Source organism: Dermacentor andersoni, chromosome 6 (assembly GCF_023375885.2).
Source record: "Dermacentor andersoni chromosome 6, qqDerAnde1_hic_scaffold, whole genome shotgun sequence".
In the NCBI taxonomy this organism is placed as follows: domain Eukaryota; kingdom Metazoa; phylum Arthropoda; class Arachnida; order Ixodida; family Ixodidae; genus Dermacentor; species Dermacentor andersoni.
The window spans coordinates 29,151,298-29,177,500 of NC_092819.1; the positions used below are offsets into that span (position 1 = coordinate 29,151,298).

The 26,203-nt window shown below is 45.4% G+C and overlaps 1 protein-coding gene across 1 annotated transcript in view; it reads right to left on the bottom strand.

The window, feature by feature from the left end:
- Positions 1-26,203, bottom strand: part of LOC126521455 (metabotropic glutamate receptor-like) — a 285,492-nt gene that overhangs the window by 159,440 nt on the left and 99,849 nt on the right. Inside the window, exon 2 of the mRNA XM_050170157.3 lies at positions 2,176-2,282. The gene's annotated coding sequence lies outside the window, so the exon portion shown is untranslated. The remainder of the gene's footprint in view (positions 1-2,175; positions 2,283-26,203) is intronic.

Below are 26,203 nucleotides of genomic sequence, written 5' to 3' on the forward strand. Positions count from 1 at the left end.
GTAAGCGTCCAGTACTCCTTGAATACGTTAGGCCTCTATGAGTGCTGTTATCTCTACTGAATCAAATGCCCTTTTGTAATCTATGAAAGCCACATAGAGAGGCCGATTGTACTCTGTGGATTTCCCTATTACCTGATTGATGACATGCATCCGACCCATTGTAGAGTATCCCTTTCTGAAACCTGCCTGTTCCTTTGTCCAGTCCAGTGTTGCCCTTATTCTATTGGAGATTATCTTGGTGAATATTTTATACAATATTGGAAGTAGGCTTATGGGCCTATAATTGTTCAATTCTTTAACGTCTCTCTTTTTGTGGATTAGTATAATGTTGGCATATTTGCAGTTCTCTGGGACCCTTGAAGCCGTGGGACATTTCCTATAAAGGGTCGCAAGCTTTTGAAGCATGATGTCTCCTCCAGGTTTGATTAAATCGACTGTTATTGCATCTTCTCCTGCCGCTTTTCCCGTTTCATGTCTTGCAAGGCCGTTCTAACTTAATCGCTATTTCTAGAAGGAGCCTCTGTAACCTGCTCATTACGGCTTCGAATAAGGGTATCGTGGCTGCTCTGGGTAATGTAGAGGTCAGTATAGAATTCTCCCACTGCTTTTACTATATCTTCGAGATTGCAGATGATATTACCCTGGTTATCTTTCAGTGCGTACATCTTGGTTTGTCCTATGCCAAGTTTCCTTCTGACTGGTTTCATGCTGCGTCTATCTTTTACTGCTTCTTCAGTCTTTCTCACGTTAAAATTTCGAATATCCTTTTTTTTTCTCCTTGCTGATCACTTTTGACAGTTCCGCGAATTCTATCTGATCTCTTGAGTTCGACACTTTCATTCTGTATCGTTTCTTTATGAGTAGTTTCATTACTTAGGAGATCTTACCTACTCGTTACCTTGTTGCCTTACATACTACTTAGACTGCTGCTTCTGAAGCCAGTCTAGTTACAGTTTCGGTCATTGCCTCTATGTCATCTTGATCCCTCTGTTCTAAGGCTGAATATGTCTTTGCAAGTACCAGCCTAAATTGGTCTGCTTTTAGCCTTGCTGCGTCTAGGTTGGTCTGTTTCTTCTTAAATAATTTTGAACTTTCTTTCTTCATATTGAGGTAGATTTTAGACCTGACTAGCCTATGATCACTGCACTTTAACCTACCTAACACTTGTACATCCTGCACTAGACTGGGATCGGCAGAAAGTATGAGATCAATTTCATTTCTTGTTTCACCATTAGGGCTTTTTCAGGTCCACGTTATGTTCTTACGTTTCCTGAAGAAATTGTTCATTATTCGCAACTTATTCCTCTCCGCGAATTCTACGAACATCTCTCCTAGAGTGTTCCTAGAATTTACGCCGTAGTTGCCAATTGCTTGTTCACCATTCTGCTCTTTTTCCACTTTTGCATTCAAGTCACTCATTAATACCCGTCTACTGAGTTTGCGCTTTTCTCATCGCAAATCCAAGATCTTCATAAAACTGATCTATTTCCTCATCATCATGACTGGAGGTTGGAACATAGGCTTGTACTACCTTTATTCTATACATTTTATTAAGTTTTATTACGACCACTGCTACCCCCGCATTATTTCTGTAAAATTCTTCAACGTTGCCCGCTACGGCCTTACGGATTAGGAACCCTGTCCCGTATTGCTGCTTATCTGGGAATCTTCTGTAGCAGTAGACATGGCCGTTAGTCAGCACTGTATAAGTTTCGCCAGTTATTTTAACCTCACTAAAGCCAATTATATCTCAAACAGCGCATAATAGTTCCTCAAAGAGTCCTGCTAAGCTAGCTTCACTTAAGAGAGTCCGGGTGTTCCACCTCGCGAGGGTCAGTTTCCATTGGCGGCCTGTCCGGATCCAGAGATTCTTAGCACCCTCTGCTGCATTACAAGTCTTTCCACAATGCAACCATACCAACTTGCACAGCTTACCACCGTTCTAGTTATAAGTGGCCACCCTCAAAGCCTGCCATGGCGTTTGGGCAGACATTTTGACATTTCATGCACCACTCCAGAAGTGCAGGGATCCACCTCTCGATCACTTTACCCACACTGTGTGATGTAACTTTTCGACGTAATGATTATTCCATGGTACTAACATAACAACGAAATAATGTAAATGTTGAGTTTTGAAGAGTTCATGAAGGCAGGTGAGCGAATTTCGCCGCTCACCTTACGCAGGTTCCAGTGCCGCATCAAGACGATCGCCGCACCGCGTAGCGTCCAAGGCTGTACTGCGCCAAGTCAAGGCCGGAACACAGCCCGGGTCCTCACTCAATCTGCGTGACGAAAAGAACACAAGTTGAGAAATTTGCTACCTTCTTCTTAATTTTTATTCCTAGACATAACAGGAATTTTTATAGGTATACGTACAAGCAATTTTATCGCTACAAGAAATATCCTTGCCACTGCATGGGTTAGCGAAGCTATTCGTTGCAATGTTTCTGCACAAGAGTGAATATCGTTCTGCCAGAAATTAACAAAATATCAAACATCAACTAAGCACCTGTGAATGTTTTCGTGCTACTATAGACTCGCATTCTCCTTTCGTTGACATTTACGGTCTGCCGATGTGGCGTTGTGGTTGTTAAATATATCCGGTTAATTTCACAAGAAGAATGAAAAGGGAAATTGTTAGACGAGCTGTTTCTTTACTGAGACACTGTTCGAGGCCTGCAATTTTCAAACATGCGTCTAAAGTCTCAACACACGACGCCTGCAACACAATTCTAGTTCCCGGTTACTCGCATTGAAAAATAAACAATCTACCAACTGTTGACGCATGCTTCATTGCTCAACACCATGCGCGTTCCAGTTATAAATTAAAATTAATATTTCAATTCTTGCAATAGATATACAATAATTAGTATGATGATCGTTCATACGTGGAGAGGTCCTGTTGAAAATTGCTATATTGGGACAACCTGTGTTGTCTAAAAAAAAGAATGATAATAACTTGCAGATGCAAAAAACAAACAAACAAACAAAAAAAGAACAACGGAAGTTGCGAGGTATTTACAGCGTTCCATTGCATAAAAGCAACTACAAAAATAAATGTGTTGCTGAATATATAAGTGCCCTAATACATGCAATGGTCAGCCTTCCGGCGAGGATGCAGCGGACAATGCCTGTGGTGGCGCCAATCTTCAGATCAGCGGTTATACAGCAGTAGGGACAAATTATTTTTCCGTTTCTGCATTTGCAGCAGTGGCAGATGTGGGGTTTGTGGATCTGACAAAGCTTACAAAAAAAAAATAAAGAAACCGAAGGTGTGCGTCGAGTACGAGTCACCGCATACGCAATATTTATTGATTATGAAACGCAACCTCGCATTTGAATAATTTATTGTGAAAGGTAATCTGGAGAAGATTCTTCTGGCGAAAGGGTATTGCAGACTGCCATACGGTAATCAACCAAGCTTAGGGTTTTTTTTTCGCGAAAATTACGTAAGATGTAAGTTTAGCGCTTCCTTCGCGTTCTCTAAGGAAAGAAGTGCCTGGACGCTATGCTGAGTTGGCACATTTCAGGACGCAGCGCAGTCTCGTAGAAATATTAGCGAGCTGGCGTTAGCTATTACGCAAACAGTGGCCTTGAACTGTTTAAGTAGCTGGTTGTGAGCAGCCGGTTCCAGTTCGTGCTTTTCAACAACAGCAAAAAAGTAACGACTTCATTTTTGTCCACATCACGAAGCGCGAAATGCAAAACGTGAGAGTCAGCAGCAGCTGCGCGGGAGAGCCCCCCCCCCCCTCCCCCCCACACACACATGTGTAGTCAGATGTCTCCACAAAAGTCGCGGAGCTAATCGGTGGTCGTCCTCATTTCTGATGGCCTAACAAAATTCAAAAGCGAAGGGGGCAGAAGGTTTTAACTCTTTTCGAAAATCTTCGAGACATCCAAGGAATACTTGATCTGGATTACTCCTCTCCAAGAGTACACAATTGCAGCAGCTTCGCGAAAGAAGCGGCTCGAAAAGTAAGTCGAATGAGTGGACAAATTTATTGCCTCCCAAGGTACAGCTGTGCGGGATTAGCACTTTTCAGCTTACGGCAAGAACATATAGCACACCCCCGGTGACAACTTAAATATAAGGCGGGTCGCAAGTAAAATATCGGTAAATGAAGATAAACGTCCAGAAGGCTCAACACTCGGATTAGGACGAGCGAATCTTGAGCCTCTTATAAACTGCTTCCTTCAGCTTATCCCTGCTTAACCTTAAGCCGTATGACCTGAAAAAAAAAAAAAAAAACATGACGACGACTTCTCATGAAGACGTGGTAGCGCCTTGATGCAACTAGTTCTTCCTTCACAACCTTTTTTTTAATTGCAGGAAGACATTCATAGCAAAATATATGCTTTCCTGACTTTCTGCTGAGTGGACTTAACGACTATTTCAAGGAGAGGAGCTAATAATGAAAAAAAAAGCTACCAGGAGATGGGACAAATATCATTAAAGTAAAAAAAAAATAAAGGAGATAAGCGATGAGCAGAGCCGGATAACGACTCTTTTTGCAGAGAGGAGAACCACGTAAGGGAGATAAGAAAGAGAAAGCAACGACTTGGGGGGCTTGCGTCATCACGAGTTGCGCGATGGCGAACGTCGTCTACATTAGCGAGTGCGATAAGCGAAGCGTCGCAGCTAGGTTAGCGCCGTGATGGAGTGGTAAGCTAGACAGAGTGCTAGATAGACGAATGAAGATAGAGATGCAAAGAGGAAATTAAAAAAAAGAAGAGGCGAAGGAAAACTTCCACGACAAGCCTTCTTCTCTCCGCGTCAGCGAGAAGTGTCACGAAGCGGAGACGAGTTCGTCATTTATGCTTGTACATTCAGTGCCATTGCTTTGAATGCTACACTTGTATATTCGTTTCCGTATCCGCGGATGGTGTAGGAGAAAGTTGGCGATGCGCTGCAAGTGGGCGTTCTTCGTCAACAACACACTATAGCCAATAAGAAAAAGAAACTAAGCGCGCGCATTGTTCCGATATCGCTCATTTACTGCTGGTTACCAAAGACCCACAACTAGCGGCCTGGAACGAAGCTTAATGTCATAAGCAAGGCGTAGGAGTCAAAAGAAAGTACCGGTCATGGGCACACAGAGATAAGGAGAGGCGATCTTTTGTAAAGCCGAATGAGGAGATGTGATCGGGGAGAAGTTGAGTTAAAATAAAAAGAAGCAAAAAAATGACGTAAACAAAGAGAAGACGTGTGCACCGGTAACCGGTAGCTCGAGGAGCGGTTCACCAGGAATTCATTTGGCTGAGCGCTTGCATACGTTCCGAGTCGAATCTGCGTGCCGTGCGAAATTGGTGAATTGTGATTTAAAATATCACCTCCCAAGCACTCCGTACAGATGGTTAACCAGCGAAGCGGAAACGTGCGGCCCCGGTGCTTATCACTGGGTAAATAGAGACGTTTCATTAAACGATTGCTTGGTAAGCTGCCGGATTCTCTTTACGCAGTTGCTGCTTGCACTCGGCTGCACGAGCCAGTTCTCGTGCCAGGGCTGCAGTATCGGCACGGCGTAGACGAACTCGTTCCCGGTTCTGCTCACAGCGTTGCTGGCCGAAAGGTGCCTGCTCTGCAGGAGGATGTATGACGCGTGGCCTACTCATTTCAGAGCCGGAGAGAAACTGCTATGCGCGCTTCGCTGCGACAGAGAGCAACGACGTCACTACTGGCGCAGCCAATCGCGCGCCTCTCTCTCTCTTTCTCGCGCATGCGCATGAGTTTGCGCCGGAGTAGTTTTCGGCGTACAGGCGACAGACGGACGGACGAATCGGCTAGCCATATACAGCTTCACTGTAAAATCGTCGCTGAGCTCTTTATGCAGTACGCTGCCTGAAGTCATCAGAGTGGACGAAGCTCCTTCGAGACTTTTGCTACTCGAGTGAATCATATGCCAGTGAAATGTACAGAAAGTTAGAAAAAATTCTACATTTGTTGTTTTGCACCTATCATTAATATCACATAAGTGCTAGCACATCTACCCCGTACCTAGGATGGTGTCAGGTAATTTTAGCTCTACTGTGGTCGCATACCAGTGGTCACAACAGAACATTTCGAGGCGAGCTTTCGCGGGAGTCACGCGCAATGAAATTGTACGGGATCCTGTCAGTACGAGCACTCCCTCGTTACCTTCTTTCATAAGTAGTTCTAGAGTCTTCCCGAAAGCGCAACCGTTACAGCATTCGTCCTTAAACCAAGTTTACGTGTCCACAACTGTAGTTTGTCCAGGTTAATTAACGTGTCACACTACAGCTTGTTCAGCAAAAGGAGAGCAAGGTAAAAGCGGGAGCCAAGGTTTCGACAAGTGGACTTGTCTTCTTCAAGGCGACTACTGTGCCGAGGATCCACTTGACAAAACGTTGGCTCCCGCTTTTGCCTTGTTCTCGTTTTGCTCATCGTCTTGAATTTCCATCTGCCGCCTTCCCTGTGTTTTCACTACAGCTTGTTGTGTTCTACAGCTTGTTGTGTGTTACACTACAGCGCACTACAAAGACGCAGAGAAGTGGCAGCAACAGTTTGTACAGCACGTGGTGATAGCGAATTAAATTATCTGCTTTAGAAGTGCTCACAAGTTGTAAATGTGGAGGCAAACACGCATCTTGAAGGCCCTCGGGAAGAGTATATAAAGACGGAAGTGGCATAATCACATTAGAATTGTACTGGCATAAAATGTGATGCATTTTTTCCACCCGCGGGATAAAAATACTTTTTCCACACGGCGCGGCATAGAAGATATCGAGTGACAACAAGCGGTAAGGGCCAAGTTTTATCTTTTGTTTATAGTTGTTGCTGTGCGGGCTGCTTACACAACTCAATTGGGTCGATATACGCCTGCTTTACTCGCTTTTTTTTTCTCTCAGCCATCGAGTTTGAGCGCGCGCCTGCTCAGCGGTGCATGCGGGCGTGATGCGGGCGCAGACCAGGGCATTCCGCGTCGAGGGTCATTGAGTGGATGGCGCAAGCAGGCGGGACGCCAGACACCATCGCTCAGATCATTGACGCCGTCGCAAGCAAACAACGCAGCAAAGACGGCGCATAAAAGAAAAGATGCCGCCACAAAAAAAAGTGAAGCAAAGAAAGCAGGAGGTCGGAAATGAGAGTTCAGGCTCGTTCCAGTCGGCGTGGTGCCGCTATATCGAGCGATCCTTGTCGCATGATCGATCTGGACTGGAATGTCCGCAGTAGTTGGCTCGTGAATCTTGTACGTGCATCCTGTCTTTACGTTTATTGCGCTATCTGCTTGTACGTATGCACACACGCGCAGTACTTATGCTCGCACGCTGTATACTTATGCATGTACTCAATGAACACTACCCGGTACGTATGTACGTATATATGCACGCATGTGAGTGAACAGAAAGCTTTCTCCGCATAGAAGTGCGAGGAAGAAGACTTTGCAGGAAAAGTTGTACGAGCGCTATTGCTCATCAATCGGTGCTTCAGGTGTATCTTGGTGACTTTGTGTTAGGAGAGCGCGCATGCTTAGAGTCTCGGTAAAGCGTACTGTGTTTGCTACGACGCCTAATTGCGGCGCCATCCAGCATGCGCTGTGCAAATGGTGGCTGTTGCCTCCTAGATTATGGTGCACGTCACTTGTAACTGATTCCGTTATCTTTTTTTTTATTTGTAACTCACTGGAGGATATGAGACACAAGTTTCACACAGGGGCTTCAGACCAGATTATGCGAATCACTGCAAACACTAGGCATAGCACCCTCTTCTGCCATTTCACTTTTCATAGCTTGCCTCACGGGCAGACGTGACGCATCAGAGAACTCAGACAAGAGGCGTCACGAACCATTGCAAACTCTATGACAAAATTATTGATGGGCGAGCTGGTGGGCATTCGGGGTAAAGGGTACCGCGCGCGAAATACAATAAATGGCAGCTGTGCGTGTCTGCTCTTCTGTCGTCCTGTCATCCATGTTTTCTTCCTTTCTTTATTTGTTTTTTCGCTGTATCCTTTACCATGCAAACACTAACATCCTATCACGAATGAAAGTGTTCCGAGAAGCCACACATTTGAACTTCTTTCAACTTCAAGAACGTCACGTGGCGTTGACGCTGCTCTGAGACAAGTTACTCGGCGGCCATTTCGTAATTAATTTTTTTGCCACGGAGCAACGACTTCATTTTTACGCTGTTTTTTTCTTTTGTTTGTTTAACTTGGCGAATCATCAAGCATGCGTCCAGGCTTTGTCACCCATCCAATCGGCTGTGCAAGTGGCGAGCCGGCACTGCAGATTTCGCAAGCAGCAGAGGCCCTGCGATCAAGTGATAAATTGTCGCCTTCTCCAATTGGTTCCGAAAAAAAAAAAAGAAGTGCTGACTACGATAAAGAGCTCGAGAAGCGAAGCTCAAGAGAGTCACAATGAAGAAAAAAAAAAAGGGCAGGCACAACAAGGTTTGTCCTTCGGCAGTAGCGCTGTTTCGCTTACATCGGCTCTGCTTAACTGAAAGAGCAATTTTTGGCGCCGTCGAAGCCGAAAGTTGCGCTGCGGACAGACACATCGCGACAGAATCCCGTAAGAAGCGAGAAGCTTGGAAACGACAGCTTGTCTCAATCACGCAGTTCCTTTTTTTTTCCCCGTGCTTGCCGTCGGATAAGGGAGAGCCGTAGGAGGGCCACTGGAAAATCGCTTTAACGACTCACCAGTTCCGCTAGGCTTACACTCGCTGACGGGTTTTAGTCCTTCGCGGTTCGCTGGGCCGTAACACGCGTCGACTTGAACAAAGGCGCGGATAGCTGATCGGATAGAACGTGTTCCGGTGCGCTGGTTCCACGGCCTTTGCTCTTTTCTGCCCCTCTGCTGAAGATTTTGGATCCCCGTTAAGCCTCTGCTCAAATAACCATACACCAGATGCTGTTGCTGCCGGCCTTGCTGCTTCCTGCTTCCGCACTGCGGTGTTACGAAATGGCCGTTGGGAGCAGCGGTACAAAGTGCGCGGCAAGGCGGGACGGGACGCAAAGGAAGAATGGGAAAGAACGAGCGCTGATTTTAAACTGTAAAAGCAGGAGAAAACCGGCTGATATATTTAACAACCAGAGTGTCCTGTTGCAATTGCTGCTCGAGATTTCAAATAAAAAAAAGATGACTTGGTCACGTGGAACTGTGCATAGAGCTCTCAGCGATGAGCCATATTAAATAGTAGGTGGATGAGCCGACAACGGGATACTATGCAAGGAACAAACGAAAGAGTTCTCTAGAAATTAGCAAGGTGGAGGAAGTTTCGTGAAATGCAAAGTGAACACAAATCCGAAAGTAGCATAAAGCGACAAAGAAAACGTGCGGAATTTACTCGGAAGGAAACGGGTTGAACGGCCACTCGAAAGTTAGTAGAACGACTGATGCGGGAGCATTCAAGCTTCGTACTTCGATGCGTGCTTTCAGTATTGGGGGTGAGCTCCACCGCTGTAAAAGCTGGCGCTACCGTCGGCGTGACGCGGTATGAAGGATCACGTGGACACAGCGGCCGCGTCGGCTGCTTCGGAAGCGCCGGAGCAAGCTGAAATTGAAATTTTAAATTCCACCCTGCACTGCAGTTCTGATTAAGTGGGGACGTTTTGCCGCTTTGGGTGTCTGCTTGACAACACTTGAAAACACTATAATAGGTAGTGGCTGCCTTTGAAGGCATCCAACATGGCAGGCTACTGCTCGGTGCCGCAGTGCCGGACGTACGTAGCGGAGCCCGGTGTGAGCCTTCACACGTACCCACAGGACTAGAAGCTGCACGAAGCTTGGATGGCAAAACTTAGAGCCAGTAAGCAGTCATTGGCTACAACTCGGGCGTGGAGCAAGCACTTCCGCGAGGAAGATTTCTGCTACGGTGCCGGGGCTGCGATTACTGAGTAGCAGAAACTGCACACTGAGACGCTTGACCACGCGCGCTGCACGGCTAATGTCATGAAGCTCTGGTCTATGAACTTGTTGATGCTAGACACTGGCAAGTTCACTGGAATGGAAAAGGAATGGCAAAAAGCAGGTTAAAAAAAAAGGCATGGCATACGCTCATGTCTGTGTTAGCACCAAACAATGAATTTACTTGATTAAGAGAAAAAGAAAGCAATGGCAACTTGCTCGCTGAGAAGACCGATAAACATGCAGTGCGATGCAACTTGAAAAATATTGATATTTAAATGCCGAAGAATTTAGAAGAAACGATAAAAGTCGCCGTAGGCGTCGAAGCCCCTAGTTATAACGAAATTATTTCTATACAGCTCTGAAAGCATCCACGCAACAATCCAGCTTGTGTGCGGTCAAATGCTCACATATTTCTGCCTAAAGCTCACGGAACGGTGCGTTATCGCTCACACTACGCAAGTGAGGCGCTTCCGACAGATGGCGACTCCGTAAGTCCTCGCTGCCAACAGCATGAAACTACGTGACAGCAGCTCCACGCTGCTTACTCGTTGATGCCAACTTTCCCATTTATGTTGTGGACGACGCCAGATGCGAAACAAGCTATCTCGGTTGTAACACTAATGTCTAAGTGTTCTATAGAAAAGCCGGAAACAGATAAGCCCCTTATTGAACGAAAAACCGTGTTTGTCCTGTGCTGTTAGGGCGCTTTGCTTCCAATGCTTCCCGTAGAAGTCCTATGAAGTTACAGCGTATTGATAAGGAACTTGTTATTCGATCGGCACAAACTGTTCTCTATGGAAAGTTTATAAGCACTCGTAATAAAACAAACTTTAATCCAGTTTTCGACCCCTTCTAGCAACAAGGTCAGTGCACTTTTGCACAAGGTGCCGCTGCACCGTGCACAACATAGTTCACAACAACTGTGGTGCGTAAGTGACAAATTTTCATGTAGCTGTTTCGGGCACGGCGCTGTAACCATTGCATGTAACAACGAAATAAAATACCAGACTGTTTTGCTGCATAAAACGTCGGCACGTCAGGTATTATCGAGTTATTGTATAAGTATTTATAGTAATGTATTAGGTTATATTATTATTGAGCACGTCAGGTAAATAAGTCACTGCTTTTTCGCCCACAAAAGCACAATTTTACTTTAGACTTCTTTTGTTTCATAAATTTGTTGCTGTGGAGAGATTGAGGTAGAAATTACCTCCGGTGCCCCATTTCTCTACGTTCTACCCTAAGGTGATCAATCAATCAATCAATCAATCAATCAATCAATCAATCAATCAATCAATCAATCAATCAATCAATCAATCAATCAATCAATCAATCAATCAATCAATCAATCAATCAATCAATCAATCAATCAATCAATCAATCAATCAATCAACAACGGAGCTACTAGAAGCTACGATGTCGCCATGAAGTGCTTACGCCACATCTAGTGCCTATCCTCGCCACTGCACAAACGCACTATTCCTTTTTTTTTCCTTTCTATTGAAATGATGCAATAAAAGAGACCAAGTATTACAAGTATTATTTTAAGGTAAATGGTTTCGGGTGAACTCGCTGGGCGTAAAAGTCCTGCGCGCACTAAATAGGCCTCCATTTTGAATGCTATCGCAGGTGTTACACAGTCTTTGCATTGTTATTCGTGCATCTGGATGGAGGCTCACATACTGAAGGAATGATTGCTTAGTTACGCAGCGACGCATCCGCATCAGACCAGTGAGCCCATGAGAAATCTAGGCTTGTTGCAGACTTGACTCTGAACGCGGTGAGCAACGGAACCAAATTCCACCATCATTGAATGTATAGCAAAGAATAAAACCTAGGTTTTTTGGCATTCCAGGAAACATCTCGTGGGTCACTAACGTAGTGAAGAGAGAGCGAGTAGACCAAACAGCTATATATAAAAAGAAAAACAGGCTATTCAATAATTTGCTGGTTGGTTAGCTGCGTTAGGAGAAAGGAATAAAAAAGACACACATAAGAATATCGTTTGAAGGAGAAAGCGCAGGCAGCTCATTAGCATACGCACTTTCCAGTCTCCCTTACTGAGCCACAAACGGCAAAGTTGTATTGCTACTTCAGGAGAAACGACAGCCTATGAATATACGAAGCATACAAAGAGGTTTTACTCAAGCACGAGACAACTTCCTTTCTTGGCTCGTTCTCTATATTACACCGCTGATCATTCCGCCAGTTATTCGTTGGTAGACAGGAGAAATTGCAAACAGCACAATTCAATGTGCGAGGCCTGTACACAAAGTTCTGCGAACCAAACCTTCAAACAACAATCTGGCTGTCGGAATATGAAGCTTTTTCATCCACAACGTGTAGTGTCCTCAGCAAGGTCGTCGTTTATGCTCAATGTGAACTCCCTTACGTGCTACATTCAGTTTTGCCCCACGACGACAAACAATACGTGTGTTTAACCGTGAGAACAAAGAAACTTCCATTCACGCTTGTGGCTGCGTATATTTGTTCAACCAGTCGTTTTGACGCGCAACGACTGGGTGCTTTGTTATCCACAACACCTGGCCCTTGGATTCTCACTGGACATTTTAATGCACACCACCCGCTCTGAGGGGAGTTTGAAACTCCACGGAAAGAAAACTAGTAGCATTTGCCTGGGACACTGGACACTGGACATTTTAATGCACACCACCCGCTCTGAGGGGAGTTTGAAACTTCACGGAAAGAAAACTAGTAGCATTTGCCTAGGACCAAGAGCTTTGTTGTCTCAATGACGGCAGCCCAACGTATTTACCGAGACCGACCTAAAGCACCTGTTTGGACTGGGGTCTCTCGGTGTCTTCGAAACAGTGTAAAGTACTTCTCAGACATAGAAACCCATGGAAGTGATCACGTTGCTACCAATTTGAAGACCAGGCAGTGGCCAAGTTTCTCTCTACCTACTGCCCTCCGTAGAACAAACTGGACGAAGTTCAGGTCGCTTACGGAAGACGAACGTCAAGAAGGTCACCCGTCATTCCTTGAGAATCATATTGGAAATGCCCTGCAAGAGACTATGGTCACGTTTAGGCCTTCTCCAAAGTATACAGAATACGAAGGGGAATCGTAAAGGCTTCGAGCGATCCGCCGACGAGCAGAAAGATGATATATGTGCACCAAACGTATTCACGATCCAAAAGAAAATACAGCGCCGCATCGATACGTTGCATTATCAAAAGTGGAAATCCTTTTGCGAGTATTTCGATCCTCGTAAGCTTCTGTCCCATATATGGAAAACTCCGCGTGACCTACAATCGTCTCCGCAACAGCGACACCCTTTTAAACCTCGTTCCCTGCATCGAGGACGACGTGAGATCGACGTTGCTCAGGACTTCTGCGCAAGAACTCCTGGCTTGCCGTCACTGCCTGTATCAACATCACGCGACGTTTCGGCATCATAGGACTCCCACATGGATCTCATGTGCTCTATGGAGGAGCTAGAAGCTGAGCTGGCGACTTGTAGGAAGTCATCATCGCCTAGGCCCGATGGGATCATATACAAGCCATTTGTAAACCTTGGCCAAAAAGCCCGTTTGAACTCTTTAACTCTTGAAGAGATACAACTAATCCCTGCGCGAAGGATTGATCCATTGCGAGTGGAAGGTCGGCCACCTAGTACCTTTATTTAACAGTTCTAAATCTCCATTAGACTTGGCATCGTACCACACCATCGCTCTTGCCAGTTGCGTTGGGAAACTATTGGAAAGGATGGTGTTGACACGCCTTGAATGGTACTTAGAGCATAATGAGGTATTTCCGAATGCAATGGCAGGCTTCCGGCGTGGTCGATCATCCATCGATAACGTGCTTGATTTCGTGACATCCATTCAACATCAAAAGAGCATGAAACGACCAACGGTGGCAATGTCTCTTGATGTCAAAGGCGCATATGATAATGTAACAGACCAAACAATCCTCGATGCTTTGACCGATGTGGGCATTGATGGCCATGCACTGCGCTGGATTCACAGCTATTTGGAGGACAGATCCTTGTTCGTGCTTACAGAGGATGGCATTACATTTCACCATTTAACCAGCAAAAGTCTGCCGCAAGGCGGAGTGTTCCACGCTCTTTAACGTATACCACTGTTGGGCAGTGTTAAAAAAATGGGAAGGACGGTCCAGATATTCATCTATGCAGATGATATCTACATCTGGGCGTCCGGAGTGACAAGTCCGCAGATACGAGCAAGGCTGCAGAAGGCGGTCACACAAACGTCTTGTTATCTGCATACGAAAGGCCTAGAACTCTCCTCAGAAAAGTGGTGATTAGTCGCATTTACACGCAACACAATGACTCCATATGTTGTACGCGTAAATGGACAAGTAACTGCTTACGAAACAAAGCACCGTTTTCTTGGAATCACCATCGACCGTGATTTGTCTTGGAAACCACATATTTCATATATCAAAAAGAGGTTGACTGCAATAGCCCATGTATTCAAATTTGTCGCCGGAAAGTTTTAGGGCGCATCTGTGCAATCGATCCTGTCCGTGCAATAGAGCCTGTCCGTGCTGGGAAGCACCAGTAAAAGGAACCTTCGCGCATTCCAGAGCCTAAATTCTACGGACCTGCCCCAGCTTCCCTAAGTGTGTATCCAAAGCAGCCACAATCACGATACCGCGTGACCACCCTATAACAAACTACATTCCAGTCGACGCTCTATGAGTGCTCATTCGACATGTCGCAAGGGAACCATTTCACAACCTTGCTTGCCTGCCAACAACTCGGCTGCATACGAGTTCCAGCTGCCTCGCGACTACTCACGGAGCATCGCTACCATCGAATTATGTCCCAAGCTAGCAGCATGGACTTCGCTGCCACTGTGGTCTCTGCATTCACCTATAGAGTATGCCTTATCATTCCAGGCATCAAGAAGAAGGCACAAATGCCGTCAGCAGTATTGAAGCAGGCAGCATTATTGCTATTACGTGGGGTCTATAGTGACCGCTTACATGTTTACACCGATTGGTCGGTCATGCACTCCATTTCAGCAGCTGCCATATATTTGTCCCAGCAAAATCTACACTGACAAAATTCAGAACATCGCACTTGTCGTCAACGACGGCTGTCTAAGTTGCAGCTCTGTGTGCAGCAGTTCGATTGATCGATAAGGAAAGCCCCAGAAATGGTCCATCTTCTATGATTCCATGGCCGCCATCCAGGGTTTGCTCTCTACATTACGCTGTGGACTCCCCAAAGCGACTTGTCGTGGACACACGGGAAATTTGCCATCGGGTAGTTGAGACAGGATATGACATCGTATTTCAATGGTTACCAAGTCATTGTGGCATCCTTGGAAACGAGCAGGCAGGCACAGCCGCTCAATCTTCACATACCAGTGCTGATTGCGTTGCTATCCAGCTGTCAAGAACAGACGCAGCGGCAAAGCTCCGTGCGCTTGCTCGCGAGCTTGCCTTGGCCTAATGGAATTCGGCACACTTTAAAAACCAGCGCCTTTGTTCCCTGTATCCCCATCTGAAGCTCTGCCTTCCACATGGCTTACCACGTCGGGAGGTAATGCTCATCTGTCGCCTGTGACTTGACGTAGCTTTTACAAATGCGTACTCTTACCTGATCGGAATGACCACAAGTCCAGATTGTGAAGTTTGCGCCTGCAAAGAGACGATAGCGCACCTTCTGTGTGATTGTCGTCGTTTCAGTGCACAAAGACAGGTCCTCAGCACCAGGCCCGACAGGATTGACAACCATCCCCTTACGGAAGGCAGAATTTTTGGCCCCTGGTCCCAGCCGACATCAGCATGAACTGCTTTAAAAGCGCAAGTGTGCTTCTTAAAGATTTAAATTTTTTAATCTTCTCTTGTTTTCTTATCTTTTCTGCCCCTTACCTTATCCCTCTGTGCAGAGTAGCCAACCGGACCCTCAACCTGGTTAACCTCTCTGCCTTTCTCCTCTTGCTTTCTTTCCTTCCTCCTTCCTGTTCCCAAGGCAAGCTACAATAGAGCCATGCGGCGTTATCTGAAGTGAGCTCATGTTTACAAGAACACGAGCACTGACGCTGCAAAATATTGAAATATTCACACGAGGCCTATTCACAGACACTGATTTTGTAACGAATTCAGTTGTTGAATGAGGTAACTGGGCAACGCGGACTTTGAGCAAAAAAGTCAGGAAGATAAACGAATAACATTACACACCAAGTAAGAACAAACTTGAAGAAAGCAAAAGAAAAGAAAATCCGACAAATCTCACGCCCTTGCGGAATAGATGTTATGCAAAGCAGTGTGCGGGGAGCCTACTAAGTTAACGTAAGGGCCATGAGAACACCAGACCGAAATGGTTGTTTTATGACTTACATGACACGGCTATGTTTCATGACCTACATGAAAGGTCATGATATTCATGTCAAGACCTGTCATTTATGTTGCTGATACACGCTTGTCATACTATGGCAATTTTGGTATCTACCAAGTTAACGAAACGACCACGAAAGCACCAAGCTGTGGACGGCTAGATACATAGATAGATACTGTCAAAACGGCAAATGTTCGCGAAGAAATGCTTCGCATTTAATATTCAAGTGAAAATCGATTAGCCTAACCCATTCAATTTCGGCAGGCTAGAAATCGATAACAGCAGCTGTCATTCCACCAAGAAACTCGCCTTTCTTGAACTTTTCTTCGAGCTAGCTTAAGGACTAGCACTATATTAGCCACAATTGGACAGCAATTCCACATACAGTAATAAAAGTTGGACGTGTGAAGAAATAATTGCCAAATTTGTCCCTTCGCTCCTTGAAGGCTGAGTCGATCCATACATACAGCGTCCTACTCCGAAAAGAGAAGTACAGTGGTCATAAGCCACGCCCACCTAGATGACCTGCTCAGAGAAATCAAATAAACAGGTCGTGCTCGCCGAGATGACGTGTTCCGAGAAATAAAACGAGCCCGAACAAAAAAAAGTATCGAGAACGTTCTGATGCCCGTGTGACGACAAAAGAAAATAAAGGACTCACTCCGCGCCACAGTGAAGGACTCCACCGCGCCATTCAGACAAAGTGTGCCAGAAGCTATAAGTCACGTGGGGAGAATATCTTTATCCCGCGCTAGCGGTCCCGTCGTAACTTGGCTTGTGCTTGCCCAAATGGCTATACAGGAATCATCAGCGCCGAACACTGGGCTTCGTACTTTGCGCAAGAGATTTCAGCTGTTTGGAAATGAACCTAGGAAGAGAAGGCGTTGCTTGTCCATCAAAGATAAGAATAGTAGATGGCGCGAGACAAAGAGAGAGAGAGAGCTGAAAGTGTTTTGCTATATGGACTGCATGGATCGCTAACACATCAGGGTTTAAGAAGTTGCAAGAATTCTATTATTCAACGACCACAAAAAAGAAAGTAAGTTCCCGATTTCCTGAGTAAGTCCCTGAGTTCCTACATGAATGTTCAGACCCGTTTCGCTTGCCTTCAGTGTACTGCGATGCTCTTGGAAGCTTGATCTTTGGCTGGCTGTCAATAGTATAATAAACAGACACCATTGTTACACGGTAATGAGACTGCAATAAGGAAGCAGCTGCTGGATACAAGACATAGGAATGAAACGTGGCCTGCCAATGCACACAAACTTTAAAAGCCGTCGATGCTTGAGCGCTCTTGAGAGGACTGCCGACGCTTTCGTTCTTCCCACTTTCCCTATGAGGGGAGGAATAGCCACTCATGCGGGGCAAAAAAGACAGGACAATGGGATAGAGAAAGAGCGCTTATGGCTAGGAAGCAGATCTACGAAGAGAAGATGAAACACAACGCCCGGGCAAAAAAAGGAAACGAGGCAAAGTTTTGGAGGGATGACGGCTTCTCGATTGTTCCGCAGCCACCGGCTGCCCGCTGTTATTCCGCCCCGTAATTGTCGTTCACGGCAACCACGCCCCGACGCCCGGACGCTCGCATCGACGGGCACGCCACGAGCCGGTTGCCTTCCGTTCGCCGAGCGGCGCGAAAGGAGAAGCCTAGAGGCCAAGCGCGAGGAGATCGGTCACCGAAAAGGCGAGAGGGCAGGTGCGGGCCGGAAGTTAGCACGGCGTCGCCTGACCTGCCTGCCTCTGTGCTCACCTGTTTGCTCCCCATTCCTTCCCACGTGCGCTTCCGAGAAGGCGGGAAGACGGGAAGACGCGATAGTCACCCCGCCACACGCAACCGCCGTCAGCGGGAGGTCAGCGCTCATAAAGCGGCAGTTTGGCTCGCAACCAGCGATCAAACCGGGCGCCTACAGGCATTGGCCGTAGGCTGAGCGTGCGTGCTTGCGCTTCTCCGGCTTGCGCTTCTCCAAGCTGCGCTAACTTACTTTAAGATGCCAACAGGCCTTTCCTCATGCGTTGCAGCACGCGCAGCCTCTATTAGACCTCCTCTGCCCAGCGTTAAACTTTGTATTTCACAGCCAGACTTCCCACAACACTTAGAAACGCTTAAAACTTCGTTAAACTCATTACTGTGGGACACCAAGGCAAGGTTTTTCAGAAGCGAGCTTTCGATTTTACAGCTATCAATCTTTATTTGGTGACACCGCAAACTGACAAAAAACAAATGAACGAACAGACTTGATTGAACGAAACAAGGAGAAAAAGAAAGTGCCCTAATGAACCAGGTATCGAAAAATATAAACAAATACTAAGCTGCGGAAAAGACCATTGGTGTTTGTGGAGGCTAAATTAGTGCCCCTCATTACCTTCACAGTATTCCCCGCCGAGCGATGAGCGATCCGAGCAAGGCAACAAGACAAGCCGATGTGAGGTGAGTCTCCTTAGCAATTTCCTGCAATGCAGCTGGGGAAATGATCAGTTCCCGAAAGAATTCGCTCCCTTTCATTAGGAACCTTTTCCTCGTTTCTGTAGCGCAATGTCGCCCGTGAACCACCCTGCGAAGAAAAGCTTACAGCGGTGCTCCCAGAACACAACATGGCTGTTCTCTGCTGGTTGCTAACAAGGCACGTACAAATACGTACAGGATAGAAAAGCCTGCTGAGAGCCAACTACATCAAACAAGCCGTACCAACTGACCGGAAGCAGCTCAGAAAGTTTGACATTCCTTTATCGCGAACAATGAGAAAAAAATATAAGAGAATAAGTTTGTTTCGGTTTTCTCTGTAACCACGAAGCCACTGTTTGCTTTGCCATGTAGCGACCAAAGGACAGGGTGATGTTCGCTGACTGATAAGGATTCCGGAAGAGAGTAAAAAAGAAAGAGAGAGAACACAGCCAGGAAAGCATAAAACGATTCATATTTGTCTTTTATAGTTTAGCGCAAAGTCAATTGGAGACGGGGACAGCAGTGATGAGGCAAACATTGCACTAAGGGCTGAGAGAGAAAACAGAACGGAGGGTAATCTCATTAGGAGCAGTACAACACGCTGCTATCACCCGGCTGCCTGTTTGTATTGCGGCTCAGTGTTCTTGCTGCTAAAACGTGCGCTACCTTTAAACAAGGCACACCAGCAGAGGTTAACCTAGTGCAGTGACATAGCCTTGTTTCCTTTGTATATATATATCCAAATACGCCAACTGAGCTGTAACAAGCAGGAGTGTTTTTACCGAGATAAAAATAACCGCATTATATTTTGACCTGCAAATATTGAAAAAAGTATGTTGGCAGAAGAGCCCCCAGCGGCGACTTTCTGCGAGACACATTCACGGAGAAGCATTACGGCAAAGGCTTAGTTAGCTATTGCGAGTAGGTATAAATGAATAATATAGGAAAGCTGGGCACAAGAAATTGGCAGATACTGCAACTGACCGCCTACTGCTGACGTATGAATATGGGATATTTCTATATAGCAACGTATCCGCCCGTTTACTTAAAAGGGAAGTTACGATTTCAATTAGTGATTTTGTTACTTGCAGCAAAGGAATGACCTGCTACTTCATTAGTATAGGTTGCTTCAAACCTAAATAAAAAGAAACCTACATGATGATGCAATGAATTTCTTAACACAACATGCGCATGATGTAGGCTGCGGCAATATTAAAGCAGCCAGCTTTGCCAGCTACGGACAGGCATTTCCTAACACTAACAGATGAAGATATCAAAACATTATAAGCCTGCACACCTTTACCGTTTCCGGAGGTCAAGGAAAAATAGAACGCCAGCGACAACGCACGGTGCTTCTATATTAGCTAATTGTGCTCTTACATACCACAGTGTTTACGATGACGAGTTTTGTGCCGTGCGTAGGCCGTTAAGGTGTGGCTGCGCGCCAAGATTGCGCTTATAACATATGTTTCCCTGGAAATAATATACAGCTTCGCACTTTGGAAACTTAATATGCCACATTTGTTTTTACAAATTTATCAACAACGAAAATAGTTTCATAAAACAGATCCGCACCACCATACTCCGTTTCAATTACGTAATAGCAAACAAGGGTCTAGACATTGGTGTGTTTTATCCGAGAATTTTGTCCCCTAGTTACTCACTCGACGTGCTGTTATTTACTGTTTGCTGTAGAGCATGCTTCTCCACAAGTACGGTATTATTGAGGCGAAGCTTACAAAAAATAATCAGGACGAATTCTTATGACGATTTCAGGGTGTTTGCTGCGTGCACACGCAGTGTTCCCTCTATCCCGCATTCCTCTTTCTGTTCCCCCTTTCCCTTCTCCCAGTGTAGGGTGGCAAACCGGATGCTCGTGTGGTTGACCTCCCTGCCTTCGCCCCCCCCCCCCCCCCCTCTATCACCTGTGCTAGAGTTTCGAAACATGCGTGGTTAGTACGTCTGTTATCGCAGTACTGGGCGGGGTGCATCAATGAATGACGCTTTTTAAGTGAGTGTAGCCACCACAAACGCGAATGCTTAGTATGTGCTATACGCTGCACATCGATCCTGGCGCATTAGTCACATTAGAGCACTGCACGTGCCCGGGCCGCCCGAAGCGTCTTCCGGCGGGCCCGGGCCGGGCCCAGGCTTAAAGCTGCGGGTCCGGGCCAGACTCGGGCCCGCTCGTTAAAGGGCCTTCAAATTGGGTCTTCGAGCGCATGCGAACGTTATGCATTGCATGGTCCAAGGCATTTTGTGCCAAGCTGAAGTGACACGTGCAAAGAGCTGGCTTTTAGTATACCTCAGAAAAGAAAATCGAAAAACAAGTGATGTTCTCGTTGTCTTTTTCCGCAAAAACGAACATTGCTTCTACGTAATTAAGAAAAAAGATAAATTATACAAAAATGCCTCTCTTCGAACCATTTCCCTGTTGCCGCTCTTGCGATTGCACGATTACCAATCTCGATACTATTATATTATTTTAGCGCTAAAGCAAGAGGTCTTTCTTTCTACTTGTGCGTTTATATTATGCTGTATGCTCGGGAATTCGACTATTTGTATGAATTCGTGAATTTGTGAATTTGCATGCTCAATGACCTCATAGGACCAAATCGTACGACCAAGGTAAGAAATGCATGCGCACCAACGGGTGAATAGCAGCTCGTTCAATGGGTCAGACCATTGCATTGATATTCCCATGAGAGCAACTAAGATGTCGGTCTTTCATTGCATATACACTGTAGCTGATTAGACTCCACGAAGGTGAGGCTGACGCAGACGGTGAGTGCAATCTGTAAGCAGGGAATGTAAGTAGGGAACGGGCCCAGGCTGTGGTTCCAAGCCCAGCGACATAGCTCGTCAATAAAATGCGCCAACAGACACGTTATACATTCTACTGGTGCCACAGGTCATCCCTCGAGTGGGACGCAGCTGATAATGAATTCCTTAAGATGAATAATTTATGAAAAAAAAAGTCAACACCTGCTTTCTTCCTACTACAGATATGTGGCTTAATGTTCAATTGCTATCGTTAGCGTACAGTTTCTTTTTAGACTCGCAAATAATTGCAGCAAGAAACATTTTGGCGTAATAGATATACCACTATTCGTGAGACCATTTTTGAAATAGACTGTCAGACAGGCTCCTTGGTTTATATAGGTATCTTCGCAAGCGTGTGTGTGAGGGTTATGTCAACACCTCCTAGAACCATTTTCGAGGAGGTGTTTGTTGGGTCAAAGTTCTATGATCGCTTGTAACATGTTCGTTTCTTAAGAGAGCGTAAAAGCCAGCTGTAAACGCTGGCTCTTCTAAGGAAGCCCAGTTTTGGCTAGAAATGTGGTCAAGAATACACACTGCGCTGTAAATCGACGTCTCAAACAATTTAATCGTAATAATAACGAGTGAACCTTTCGGCATCATCTGATCAAAGTTATAGTATTACTACGGCGAGTGTTGCTGCAAGAGTGTTTCTCATATTTTGGCATTGTTCTTAACGTTCCGATGCCGTCGTACCTATGCCGAAGTAAAAGGGAAAATGCAGAGGTCCTTCTAACCTTCCGAGGGAAGCTCTACTCGAATTCTACTTCAAAGGCATGGCTACAAGGACAGGAATGACACCGAGTACGACACGGCTGAAACAACGACCGCAACAAAAATATAAATGAGGAGACACACCGACAATTACTCTCACGTCGTGGACACCAGGACCGAATCCAAATGTGGATGGAGACAGTAGAGAGCCGGTCTACTTCTCTTGCCAAGAAAAAAAAAAGAAAACATGCTGATGATGTCTGGGACAGGCGCCAATAAACGTGGGCGATGTTACCTTAAATAGGTGTAATCAGCTGGGGTTCGACAGAAAAGGTTGGAAACAGCGTGCTTCCGGATATTATATTTCACTTAACAGCTGTTGTCGCAGTAGACTGAAGACAGTCCTCTTTCTACAGAGACGAATCCCAAGATCGTTCTACCTAGTCAGCGATCGTAATCTCCACGGCACCTAGGTACAAGTTCTAAGCAGTGTTCGTCAAGGCAATACGTTTTTTTTTTTGTAGTTGTTGCTGTTAGTGCAAAAGGACCTACATCGCTTACCTGCGTCTGAATTGCCTTCATTACCGTTACGAGTTTGTCCGCAGCTGCAGCAAAAAAAAGAGTACGTGCCTTCCGAACGAGGTTTCCTGCGAGAGCGCTGATAAGGCGTGTGGGAGGCAAACAAAGTACTCGGGCGTCGCATCTCGACAGAGGCGCGAGCGCGCATGCTACAAGAATTATAAAAGGAAAGAAAGAAAATGTTATGAGGAAGAGGGGGGCACAGGGGGGGAGGTCTCGGCTGGTGCCGCAAGGAGCCGGTCTAGCAACGGCTGCAAAACGTGACCTCAGAACGTGCTGAGTATAACGCCGCCAAAGGATACGAACGGCAAGCATTTTTCATGGCTAGGAAGAGGAATGCTACGCGACGAAGCCGATTGCCACACGTTTCTACGCCAGGACCGAGAGAACGCAGCATTGCAGAGGTGAGACAACGACAGGCTAGAGAAGTGTCCCAGTTGTGCGACGGGCAAAAAAAGAAAGAACAGTCTACACACAAATACAGCGCACTACTCTCATTGAAAGAAGGGGGTGCTGAACTTGCAGAAAACAATGCACGAACATATGAAAAAAGCGAAATTACATTGAGAAAGATGTGGCTTGAAAACGGCCGGGCAGGTCACGTACCGGGGACGAAGCGAGAAAGGAGAACGAGGTGTTGAAGAGGAGCTTGAAGGCTTTAAGGGCGTCCAGAGGGAGAACTAAGAGACGAGAACGGGGTTGCATAGCGTGGAAAGGGTTGTAGAGAGACAGCCCACTTTAGAATTTGCCGGAGAAATTATACACAAATGCAGGGAATACAGAAGCTGCTTCCAAAGAGGGGGCACGGTAACTTGGAATTCAACCCGCGCCACGTAAACCAGGAGAAACCAGCAGTTGCCTCGAGTTGCATGCGCGAAGAGAGAGAAGTAGTATGGAGGAAAGGCCGAGGGCTTAAGCAGGCTGAACCCGGTTGTCTACCCTGCACGAGAAAAGGGACAAAAGGTAGTGAAATACGAGAAACAGGAAGGATGCTCACAGTATACGAACGCATACACGCGCAACGAAGTGCTCATTGTTGAGTGAGTCACAAGCGGTCATATACACTGGTGCATCTCGGGAAACATAGCGGCGCTCCTCTGGCCTTCGCCCATCGCAGACTCGCGAAGCCACGGTAGCCAGGACGTTCTTTTCCTGTAAACGTGACATGGACGAACGATTGTGGATGTTTGTTCGTGTGGGCTCACAGCTGCCCAAGAAAAAGATTCACTGCTACGGTGCGGCGGCGTTGAATGACATCGATGCTGGCTGAGAAACACTATGCAAGAGACACCGAACGGAGCCTCCCATGATTATAGGAATCTATTGGCCGGAGAACAGAACTTGCTGTAGGGTGGACTTCTGCGACCTCGATCACTGCGCCTAGTACAGCTCAGGAAAGCCAAGCGACTTACCCGTAATGCGGGCGATGTGGGTGCCGTTCCCACCTGTGGCAAGTTGCCTTTTCGTCCAACTTCATTTCCATTTTTCAATGTCAATATATTTCATTCAAACAAAGCAGTTAAGTTTCCTGATGTTTCGCTGGCTTCATTGACTGTTTGCTTCATATGGTTATAACTACCAAAAATCCACTCGGTTCGCCTAAATCTGTCGCGAAGCTGCCCAGTCTCATATATATATATATATATATATATATATATATATATATATATATATATATATATATATATATATATATATATATATATATATATATATATATATATGTATATACATACATACATATATATATATATATATATATATATATATATATATATATATATATACATACATACGTACATACATACATACATACATACATACATACATACATACATACATACATACGTATGAATCCACCCAGACTGCAATGCATTACATTATAGCAAATAAATGAGACCACGTAAGGTAACAGAGTTGAGTAAAAAAGCTTTTGGGTTTTTCCTTGAAAATTCACATTGGGCTATGCAGTTCCGTGTGCCATTATGTCTATGAACCCTGCCACGACGGTGGCCAAATGTAGAAGCGGGGCATATAATAGATCATTCATTGAGAGATACCGCACGAACATAAACACAAGTTGTACCATGGTGCAAAATTACCGCCCCTTAAAACCCCCAACAACGATATTTTTTCAGAGGACCCTCTCGCTACTCTAATTAGAGAACACAAGGATGTTTTACTTTTATTCTCCATAGTGCATGAGGCACATTAGGGTAAATTAATGCAAAGCGTATTTTATACAGCAGCAAATAATTTAGTTATGACTCGTTCTTTTAATAAGGGAAGTATCATGGAGCGGTACACTGGTTTTCTAAGCCTAGTTCGATTCGGTCAGCACTTAAGAGCAGCAAAAAAGGGAAAAAATGAATTTGGGAGAGGTTTACCCGGCAAATAGAGCAACCCAAACTGAAACTGAAGCTGAAACAAACTTTATTTTCAAGAACATCAGAAAATATATGTACAAAGAATATTTGGACAGATAGCCTAAAATGGCTAGTGGCCTGACCAGTGCAATATACAACAAATATGCACAGGTCAGCTAGAGGATAAAGAAGCACGCAAAAAAAAATACATCTAAATAAATAAAAAAATACAAAAAAGTAAATATCAGCCATGTCTGTCAACAGACACGCAAGTTCACAGGTCTTGCATAGACAGAAAAAATGACTTACATGCTAGGCCAAAATTACGAGCAGCTTTTATGTCTAGGAGGATCATGTTCCCAATTTTAGTTCCATTAAATTCGATTAATCTTTCGCCATAAACGTTACGACATATGGGCATGTTAAAGTTACCGTTTGAAGCATGGCGCGTATTGCGTATAGGAATGGAAAAAAGATCAGCAGGAAGAGGCGAGTTTCTATTAGTTATATTATTGATTGAAACAGCAATCTTGCAGTCGCACAACATCGGAACTGAAAGAACGCATTGCGATTAAAAAACCTTACGTATAGCTTGATAGTGGCTTATGATTCTCAACATTCGCTTTTGGAGTCGTTCTAGAAGTTTAAATAACCAGTGTACGTGACACCCCATGAATCTAGGCAGTAATTGATGTGACAGTGACATAGTGAAAAGTACAGTGTATGAACTATAGCTTGTAAAAAATATTGGCGAGCTTTTAATAGAGTATAGCATCCATAGTCTAGCTTTGCGCATACATTCTGTACTTGCTCATGCCAGTGTAAGTTCTCATCAAAAATGACTCCTAAGTATTTGAAAGAAGGGACTTGTTGAATGAGAATATTGTTTAATGATAGGTTAAGAATTGCAGTATCAATATGTTTCCTGCGAGAGTGAAATACAACGGATTTTGTTTTTGCACAGCTGATAGTCAACTGATTCTTGGCAAACGATACCGAAATGTTTGACATATCGCTCATCACGTCGTTCTGGAGAGCTGGAAGGAAGTGCCCTGCAAAAATCAAAGCAGTCTC